Source organism: Lactuca virosa, chromosome 9 (assembly GCF_052849685.1).
Source record: "Lactuca virosa cultivar CGN04683 chromosome 9, Lactuca_virosa_CGN04683_v6, whole genome shotgun sequence".
Taxonomy (NCBI): domain Eukaryota; kingdom Viridiplantae; phylum Streptophyta; class Magnoliopsida; order Asterales; family Asteraceae; genus Lactuca; species Lactuca virosa.
In genome coordinates, this window is record NC_136434.1 from 22,837,489 (window position 1) to 22,848,502 (window position 11,014).

The 11,014-nt window shown below is 32.7% G+C and overlaps 1 long non-coding RNA gene across 4 annotated transcripts; it reads left to right on the plus strand.

Annotated features, from left to right (window-relative positions):
* Positions 1 to 1,366: 1,366 nt before the first annotated feature.
* On the plus strand, positions 1,367 to 10,785 carry LOC145135518 (uncharacterized). 4 transcript variants are annotated; one of them, XR_013719864.1, is made up of 5 exons: positions 1,367 to 2,102; positions 3,154 to 3,188; positions 7,304 to 9,334; positions 9,527 to 9,734; positions 9,809 to 10,785. It is a non-coding gene; the product is annotated as an uncharacterized LOC145135518 (long non-coding RNA). The 4 variants fall into 4 exon arrangements; XR_013719865.1 differs by having other exon boundaries at positions 1,370 to 2,102; positions 7,304 to 7,549; positions 8,634 to 9,734; XR_013719866.1 differs by having other exon boundaries at positions 1,367 to 1,955; positions 7,304 to 9,734.
* Positions 10,786 to 11,014: the final 229 nt, after the last annotated feature.

The window sequence follows — 11,014 nt, forward strand, 5'->3', positions numbered from 1 at the left end:
ATAAATAAACATACTTCGTAATTTACTTCATCAAACGATGACAAATATTTAGCAAACTAATGTCGTTACTTAAAATATATTGTTTTCCAGAATTAGATACGATGAAAACAAAATTGAAGGAGCTATTTATAAGAAAAATATTATATATTTTATGATTAAACAAATTGAATTATACGTCGTATTGTTGAATTTTGCGCCGAATAAGAAATTACTTTGAATTATGTGTTCGACTTGAAATGTCTGTCCGACCCGACATGTTATTATATATTCAAATTATATTTATATTTCTTTTATTTAAAACTTATCTTTGATTTTTATATTTTTTTATTTTTAAAATATTATTTATATATTTTAATCTTTTGTTTACTCTTCTAATATTTTTTTTTATTTCATCGTTTTAAAGTTATGAGAAATATTAATGTGTAATAAAATTAAAAAGCCAATAAAAATGTCATAAATATTCTTCTATAGTTATACTTACAACAAACTGAAAGGGTGGAACCTGTAATATACAATAATCTAAAGAGAAAAAAATCGTAAATATAAAATACGATCCGTTTACATTCACAAAATGAATTCAAAATAATATAAAATAATTAAAGAGTCAATAGGGTAATCATCAAGTTGTTGGGTGACATTAAAATTCCCTGGTTTTACCAAATGGTGATTTTGACATTAAAATTGGTCGTAAACTAGGTGTCAATAACAACACCTAACATCTGGTGTAGATAAGAACACAATCAATGTACAGTGCTCCTATACTTTGTTTGAAAGGCCTCTTCTTTCTCTACACTTTCTTTGCACTTCCAAAGAAATACATGTTTTCTCTATACTTCCGAAGAAACGTATCTTAGCTAATCCCTGTGGTATGGGTTTTATGGGTTTGATGAAAAAGGAAATTAAACACTAAAAATGAAATACATTTCTATATTTTGGGATTAATTTTAAAATGATTTTTTGAACTTTTGGTTTTTTTAAAAAGCTAAAAGTTTAAAAATATATTTAACAATTTTAAAAGTCCTTTTAGAATGACATTTTGGCCAGAAGAAAAATGAGTGATTTTAAAAGTTAAAAGTTTGTGATTTTTGATGACTTTTGGCTTTTTGACATGTTTCTTCAAAATTTATCCAAACACATTTTAAACCGTCATTTTGTTATAAGCGAAAAAGTTTTTTTTTTTTTTTAAGGCTAAAAAGCATCCCAAACACCCCCTAACCTTAGACACAACCATCTCAGCCAGCTTTTCTCCACCACCATCAGTGGCCAAAAAAACTCAACAAAACCCTATTTGGAGTGCTTATTGGTATGATGACCATTCTAGATCTTTTAGTTGCGATAGTGAGACAGATGCGAGAAGAGAAAGCAGAGGAATCAAGAAATGGTGAAGCAACAGCACACACTAGCGACTGTTCCCAAGGTCAAATCCCACCACAAGGAAAAGTACTCAAAAAGTACTTTTATAGAAAAATAAACGAGGTCAAATCCCAAGGTCAAATCCCACCAGAATGGAAAAGTGCTTCATCCTTCTGAACACGCTTCTTCTCTTTCTACCAAGCCAAACCCTAAGAACGCCATCATGCTTTCTCTCTACAGCCATCTTTCTCTTTTTTACAACGCCATAATGCTTTCTCTTTACAGGGCTTCTTCTCTCGACCTCTTCTAAACTATCTCTACCGCATCATCACCTTCTGTTTCTCTGTCTCTTTCTATTTTTGTAAGAAAAACCCTTTATCGCCAGCGCACCTACCATCTACCATAAATTTAAAGGGATACTCAAGATTAAAGATGAGGAATTGGTGTCAGGGCTTTACTTTGTTGGATTCGAGGGTAAACGTAAACAAAGACGAAGAAAGATTTGGAAATTAAAGAAAAATCAAGAACAGAGTTCAAGTTGTGGGTTGGACATTCACCACCACTCACCCGTTTACACAACCATCGCCATCTTTTATTCACAGGTTCGATTTGTTTCTCCATTCTTTTACAGAGAACAAGAGAGATAAATCTCAATCAGATGAAAGTCTCCAAATTATCCCAAATGTGCATCAGATGGTGAGAAACCAAAAGCTGACTCCGATTGTGCAGGTGTCGGCAAAACTGTAACGGTGACATCTCTATTTTCAATGCATTTTTCTTTTCCCCCATCGAACCTCTATACGTTATTCTTGCTCTTTAATTTTATTGGGAAATGTATTTTGATTGTTGGTGATTTTCATTTAATCAAATGTTTGTTTTTATTTACAGTGTTTAAGGGGGTGTTTGGATAAATAGTTTTTAGCTTATTGCTTATTGTGGTGAGAATAAACTTTTTTTTAAAATATGTTTGGATTAGCTTATTGCGGTGGGAATAAGTAATAAGCAATAAGCATTTAAGTGTTTGGCAAAATAAAACAGTTTATATGAGTAAAATGACCAATAAGCAATAAGCAATAAGCATTCCCCCTTGCTTATTAAAATCAGCTTATTTTGCTTATTCCTACGGCAATAAGCTGATTTTTAAAGACTTCTATCCAAACACTTAAATTTGCTTATTGCGGTGGGATTAAGCGATAAGCAATAAGCAGCCTATTTTTTTCCCTATCCAAACACCCCCTAAGTTCATCCTACATTTGTGAAGTGCTACCAAATGTTAGGTATTCTCAAATTTCAACCATGGTCTCTCTTTCAATTTGTGTCTTTGTGTGCATGTTGATCAGAATTTGATTCATGTATGTATTATTGCAAGTTTTTTTTCAAATTGTTTCTGGTTGTTTCAGATTTGACTAACAAAAGTATTTGTAATCAAACGCTAACATAGAAGCATGTTCCCTTTTATTGTGTAGATGTTATCCAACTGAATGTTTGCTAAAGGGGTTTTCATGGTAAATTATTTCATTTGTTTTGTTAAACATAAACTTTCTGAATGGATCGCTCGGTTTAACACGTGTTTTGATTTGAACAAGCTAGGGTTTGATGCTTTTTTTATTTTAGTTATATTTTCATGTACATGATCATGATTAGGATCTTAATCTGGTTCGTTTCATGTTTTCGCAATGGATTTTGGTTGTTTGAGTTCTTATTACCAAGTCTAACATCCACTTAGCCAAATCTGGATGTAAAAACTCTTTTGATTATTGGCTGATACTAAATGCTAATATAAATTTTATCTTATTACAGGTTTATCATGTGCTTGGACATATTTTATGAGTAAGGTATTATATTGTTTGTTCTTTTATTAACTTGCTATATTTTATGTAATTATATATATTTTGTGTAATTTTATCTTCAGTTAACTTAATAAAACATAAAATTTATCTTCTCTTATCAAAACCATATATGGAGATTGAAGAAAACTATTGTTTCTGATGCGGGGGTTTTCTAAGAAAAAGGATTTTGTGATTTTTAACCATTTTGCAGATTTATTTTTAAGCAGGGTAATCAAATTTCAACTATTTTATTGATTCAAAATTATTGGTTCTTTTCTTTTAGTTATTTTAAGGTTTCCCCGTGTGAGAACTATTGCAAACACAAAAGAAGAGTCTCCATTCTCATTTTTTATTAAGGCACCCTACTATTAAAAAAACCTAATTATAGCATTGTACTTGACGTTTTCTTTCTTATTAAGACATTGTACTTAAGAAATTTATCAAGTTATAGCACATGAAAAATGCTTTCTTTTTTAATGACATTGCTATTATATGGATAGTTTTTTCTAGCATAGTAGGCACTAAAGTAAAAAAATAAAAAGAAATGAAAGTAAGATGCTTTATTCGACAACAAAATGTAAGTACCTTGCTTTTTCTTGCATTTAGCCCAATCAAAGCAAATGCAAGGAATAGCAATATATTTTTATTTTGTTGTCTAATATAGCATCTTATTTTCATAAAGAACAATTTTATTGTTCAGATATAGATTCATAAAGATCCTCTTCATCATCTAGGACTCTTCATCATCCAGATGCTACCAAACAATCCCTTAAGCTAATAGCACCTATATGTAATCAAAATATGTATTCTCCATTAGCTTATATGTTTTTTTTGTGCCCTATCTACTCATACACGTAGCCTTTCTCTCATGAAATCTCTTCATACCTCTACGACAATGACCTCTTAGTGTACGGAATTCATTTCTATTTTAGTATCTTCCTTTTAATTTATGCTGTTAGGGTTTTTGTTTTGTTTATGTTTTCATATGGATGTTGAATGCTTTGTAAATTTGTTTTTTTCAATTTTTATTATTTGTGATGGTTGGGGGTTTGGGAAGTTTTTAATATGGTGATCATATTGTCCGATTTAGGTTATTAGGTGAAAAGTGTCGAACCAATTTGAAGCAGAGGTTGATGAATGCATAGTTTTGTTTATTTTAAAGGTATTAGTGGAACAGGGGGATATCCTTATTTTGCTGTGCATTAACATACAACTAACTAAAAAAAGAAATTTTACTCGGTCTTATCTTCGAGTACCTAAGGAGGACGTAAAGAAAGATTATGTTTCTCCGCACATCAATTTTGATGGTAAAAATCTTGCTGTTGGAAACTTTAATCTTTAGATGCAGCCTGAACAAGGGTTTTGGTTGCCACTTGATAAAAATTCAGAGTAACCAATGCTTTGAGATATAACATTCTTCACTTGTATGAGGTAATATACAAAAAACATTTTGATATGTCATCAATATCCTTTTGAGGATGAAAAGAAAGACATACCAAAGGTGGAACAAGCAAGTTCTGCTTATGCACATACTTGTCAGAAGTATTCAATAATGAAATTTTGGGGTAAAGAATAATCTCTCTCTCATTTGATAATTTCCATTTGAGCATCTACATGCTCTATTTTGTGTGATGTTATCATATGTGTTTCCTTACTCTAATATGATTGTTTATGCAAAATCGTAATTTAGGGGCCGAAGTGAAAAGTGGTCAAACACGTCATGTAAAGCTTATCAAAAGAGTTATTTGAACCTTAAACTGTATATGCATGCAATTTTGGTTTTGCTTTGCATTAACATGAAAGGAACCTACTATTTTTTTTAATTCATACATTTAGGGTTCTCTTGTCTTTATGTATTCGAGACATTGGAAATAATGAAACAAAAGAGTCCTTTGTGTGTTTGGAATTCATAACCTTTGAAAAAAAATTCAACTAGTAAGGCTTCACCTTAAGAGGATGTCACACCAAATAATGGACTTAAAGTTTGATAAAGACATTAGTATAAGTCATAATGTGAAGAATGGAACAATATACTTATTTGGACTGAAAAAAAAACCAACACGTGGATATCCTTTTCACAATCCTAATTATGCAAATGTTAGTTTGATTATTGTCAAAGTAACCTTTGTACAATTAGGATTGTGAAAATGATATTATCCACACATTGTTTTTTTTTTTAATCCACATAAGTATATATAGTTACTTTCTCGGCATTATGACTTATAGTAATGTCTTTATCAAACTTTAAGTACATTACTTGGTGTGACAGCCTTTTAGGTGAAACCTTTCTAGTTGATTTTTTTTTCACAGGTTATGACTTCCAAACACAAAGATGACTCATTTGTTTCTTTATTTCCAATGTCTCGAATACAAATATGGAAAAGAGAAGCCTACATGCATGAATTAAAAAAAATAGTAAGTTCCTTTAATGTTAATTTAAAGCAAAACCAAAATTGCATGTATATACCAGTTTAAGGTTCAAATAACTCTCTTGATCAAGCTTTACATGAAGCGTTTGATCACTTTTCACTTCAGCCCCTAAATTATGATTTTGCAAAAACAATCAAATTAGAATAAGAAAACACATATGATAACATCACACAAAATAGAGCATGTTGATGCTCAAATAGAAATGATCAAATTTGAGAGAGAAATATTATTCCTTACCCCAAAAATTTATTATTGAATACTTCCTGCAAGTATGTGTATAAGCAGAAAAATAACCTGCTTCTTCCACCTTTGGTGTGTCTTCCTTTTCATCATCAAAAGGATATGATGACATATCAGGATCTTTTTTTTATATTACTCTATACAAGTGAAGAATGTTATATCTCAAAGTATGAGTTATTGTGAATTTTTTATCAAGTGACAACCAAAACCTTTGTTTAGACCGGCCTTTGAGGATTAAAGTTTCCAGCAACAAGATTTTTTCCATTAAAAGTGATGTGTAGAGAAACATAATCTTCTTTTATGTCCTCCTTAGGTACTCCAAGATAAGCCCGAGTAAAATTTTTTTTTTTAGTTAGTTGTATGTTAATGAACAGCAAAATAAGGATATTCCCTTATTCCGGTAATACCTTTAAAAGAAACAAAACTGTTTCTTCATCAACCTCTGCTTCAAATTGGTTCGCCGCATTTTACCTAATAACCTAAATCAGATAATATGATCACCATATTAACAACCTCCTAAACCCCTAACCATCACAAATAATAAAAATTGAAAATATCAAATTTATGAAGAATCTAACGTCTATATGAAAACATAAACAAAACGGAAACCCTAACGATAGAAATGAAAAAGGAAGATACTGAAATAGAAACGAATTCCTTTACCAAGAGGACATTGTTGTAGAGATACGTAGAGCTTTCGTGAGAGAAAGGCTGCGTGTATCGGCAGTTAGGGCACAAAACAAAGCATATAAGTTAATGGAGAATACGTATTTTGATTACATATAGGTGCTAGTTTGGCAAGAATCAAACTAACATCAATTTACCGTTTAGATATAGATTCATAAAGATCTTCATCATCTATGCCTCTTCGTGATCCAGATGCTAACAAACAGCCCCTTAGGATTGTGAAAATGATAAATTAGCCACGCATTGTTTTTTTTGGAATCCACACAAAATAGAGCATGTAGATGTTCAATAGAAATGATCAAATTTGAGAAAAAAAAGATTATTCCTTGCCCTAGAAATTTATTATTGAATACTTCCTGAAAGTATGTGTATAAGCAGATACATAACTTGCTTCTTCCAACATTGGTGTGTCTTTCTTTTCATCTTCAAAAGGATATGATGGCATATCAGGATCTTTTTTGTATATTACTCCATATAAGTGAAGACTGTTATATCTCAAAGTATTGGTTACTGTGAATTTTTTATCAAGCGACAATCAAAACCTTTGTTCGGACTGCCTTTGACAACAAATTTTTTTCCATCAAAAGTGATGTGTAGAAAAACATAATCCTCTTTAGGTACTCCAAGATAAGATAATCCTGAGTAGAACTTCTTTTTTTAGTTAGTTGTATGTTAATCATAGTCACAGGAGTCGCGCAATAGGCCGCGTACCACGTTCTGAACGTTTCGTACGCAAATGCGGTACATAATCGATCCCAACGCAGGCCGAAACGCTCTCTGGTACGGTGTCGTCACAATCCAATCAATCAGCCGGTAAGATGACGGGAACACGTTTGTATCGACTTGGATTGCTCCCGTTCACGATTGGGTTCAGCGATGAATTGGGTTCGGCGACGAATTGACGATTGGATCGCCGATTTGGCGATTGGCGGGAATTCCTCCGTCGATTCCAAAAAGCAACGATTCATCATAAATCCGTTTCGACTCTTGTTTTGATTCCTCGATACCAGGTATGTTTAGCATATTAATTCAGACCCCTCTCACCTTATACTTCATATTCTTCAATTACATGATTCTTGTTTTCCACTGTTAGCAATTTACCATTGAGCACTGACTTCTAGTTTTCAATTTCTATTTCTGCTCCTTTTCTACTGCTATTCTTTTAATCCAAGATTGGATGCCTTCTGTAAGTCTCTCTTTCTTGCCTTCATGAATTTTGTTGATTAAATTTCATGGGCCGTCTCAAATTTGTATTTCATCCTTTTTCGTACCAAAGCTAGTATTCCATGTTACTGGATGATTTGGGCATTGGAAAAATACTTATAAATTTCTTGCTTATAATATTATGTTATTGACTTGCTGGCAATATGCATTGATACTAAATACAACATTGCTGTAATATCAATTATCAAATATTTATATTGAATTTGATTTTGAAAACATGTACCTATGGTACACCTTACTGAAATGAACCTACCCCCTCAGTATCCGATACGTCTAACCTCGCGAACTGTGTTCCTGTACTGGAGCATACCCTGAACTATGTGACTATATTATGAATCATTGAATTGAGTTGTTTTGATATATAATATTTTTTTTTAATGACAGAAAGAAGCAAGTTTGGCTTCTGAATGTGCACGTGTATGCAGCAAGCTTAAAACAATGAAGTTTTGGGATAAATAATATCTCTCTTGATTTCTATTTGTTTATGTTTCATGTAGATATTAGATGTTTGGTATGTATGTATTTTATTTTCAATTTTATTGTCTATGCTGCTGGTGGAAGTTAATTGGAATGCACAGCTGAGTTGTTTGTTATTAGAATATATCTTTTCCATGTTCATGTTGGTAAGAAAGACAGACTAATAGCCTAGAACTTTGTTTTTAGGTAGACTGCCAATGTGTTAATTCATGTATATCAATCTGATTTTTTCTGTTTGTTTGTGTATTTCTGTATCTGCACGTTAATAAAACCTACCTTGTTTGAAATAGCTTGGATTTATAAGATTGCATGCATTCAGGATGGTACTCTTTGCCACAATCTGGTGTTTAAGGTTTACTTACATTCATTGTTTTTTGAAAACTCATTATTCAGGAGTCGAGATTAAAAGTGATGAATAGATTTCAGTGAAGCTTGATCCAGACAATATTTTACAAATTAGATATGTATGGTATATTCCTCCATATGTCATTTTCTTCTTGATTAACAATGAACGACTAAACGTATGCAAAAAAAAAACAATTAACGATTGGAATTCTTTCTACTGATGTTTTCCTTTACCAATTGCAACTCCACAAGAATGAAACTTATGTCGTTTCTTGTACACATTTATGTAGTTTCTTCTACACCTTTATGTCGTTTATGTTTTTCACAAGAATGAAACTTATGTCGTTTGTTTCTTGTACATATTTAGTAATTTATATTTTCATTTTATGCACATTTAGTGACTTATGTTTTTCATTTTTTACACATATGACCATTAAGTTGATCCGTCATGTAAATGTGTATAAAAAAGCATAAAGTCAAACTCCAGCAGCTTTAAGAAACATTTACACAGTAAAGACACAATTATTTCATCTCCAAGATTGTTGGGTTCTGGTTCAGGAAAGTTGTCTCTTTTTGAAGCCGAAGGCACAATCTCAGCATCTTGGAATTGTTTGTTCTATTTAATGAAGAAAGCAGAACAGAATCAAGTAACATTCCGGGCTGCAAATGGTGTAGTTTTGGTCTCTGATATCAATCATCCAGGTGTCCTTCGTGTCATATCATGTTTAATCATTGAAGATTCTTCACAGGTAAGCTAAATCCAAATCTAATCGTTGGTGAAGCCATCTCTTTTACCAGTTTGCACCAAAGTTTTCACATATTTATTGCATGCTGGGGTGTGCAATAATGCTATTAACACACACGCTTTCTATGATCTTTTATCCAAGTCTGGCTTGATTTGTGTGGAGTGTGAAAGACAAGTAATTCAGTTGTTCCTTTAGATTATACTCCCGCCATTTTCAACACCAGAAACTACCACATCATTAAATGTTCTTCCTGATAGAGAGCGGATATACAATGCTGGTGCTTTGAAGATCCTCATTCGTTCATTGTTGCTCTTTACTCCAAAATTACAGCTGGAGTTGCTAAAACTTATCGAATAGCTTGCTTCAGCTGGACCTTTTAATCAAGAATACCTAACATCTGCTGGTAATTAACTCTCTCTACATATTTTACATGCTGTTAGCAGCAGTCCGTATCTTATCTGTGCTATGTTCTTTCAGGTGGTGTGGAGCTTCTTTTGGAGACAAAATATATACTTTCCTTTCGGGTTCATCCTCTCCACTTTCCCATGCTTTAAAGATTATTGAAGTACTCGGTGCTTACAGGTTATCAACAGCAGAACTTAGAATGATTATAAGATGTCTTCTGCAAGTGAGACAGAGGAATCCTGGTCATATTCTTGAAAGAATAGTTGTGATGCAAGATAAAACGTTATTCTCAGTTGGTGTTGATACATTTTATGCAGAAATCTGTATTGAAGAAGATGGAATATTAGCCCTCGTAACCAGCAATTCATCTTCATTGTCTTGTTCAGGGTTAGATGTTAATGAAGACCAATGGCAAACCAAGCTAGTGTTGCATATGTGTATCTTAATGGGAAGCTTATTAGACACACAGTAGACTAGGGTATTCCCTCTCTCCTGCTGTAACAATCGGGACAACCCATAACCTGTGCAAGGGTCAGTGATTTGTCATGGAAGCTACGATCTTACTATCTGTTTGAACATTTATTTATTTTGGGTCCAGGGTATTGGGGACTTTTTCAAGACAAAAATCTTCTCCAGTTTGTCCCTGTTGTGGGGGTAATATGGTCATTTTAGAAACCGATTTGGCATTGGTTTCCAACAATCAAAGGCCTGAGAGTGCTAATAAGCAAGGACGTTGTAAGACAGATCATAGTGGGATTTTGAAAGATTAGGGAACCTCGCACTAGGGCTGGCAATTCTCGACACGACGCGCGACACGACACGAAATAAATGGGTTTGGGTTGAGTTTTTCAACCCGCCAACCCGTTTATTAAACGGGTCATATATGGGTTTCTCAAAAAATAAATGGGTTGACCCGCCAACCCGTTTATATTTTTAATAAAAAAATTTATTTTATTTTTAAATGTATTTATGTATCAAGTATTAATATTTAATAACACTTGAATTATCTATGTTTGTATTAATGTTTAGTTTGAACATGTTTCTATGAATGTTTTAAATCTTCATTTGGATGTTTAAGACTTAAGTGTCTAAAATTCGAATATGTTTGCATCAACCAACAAGAATTTATTCATGTTTAATTGTCAATTTTATTTATGGGATCTGACCCACGAACCCGCCAACTTGTGAACCCGTATAAATAAATGGGTTGGCGGGTCATATATGGGTTTATGTTCCAAACCCGTCAACCCGTGACCTGTATATTTAAATGGGTCGTGT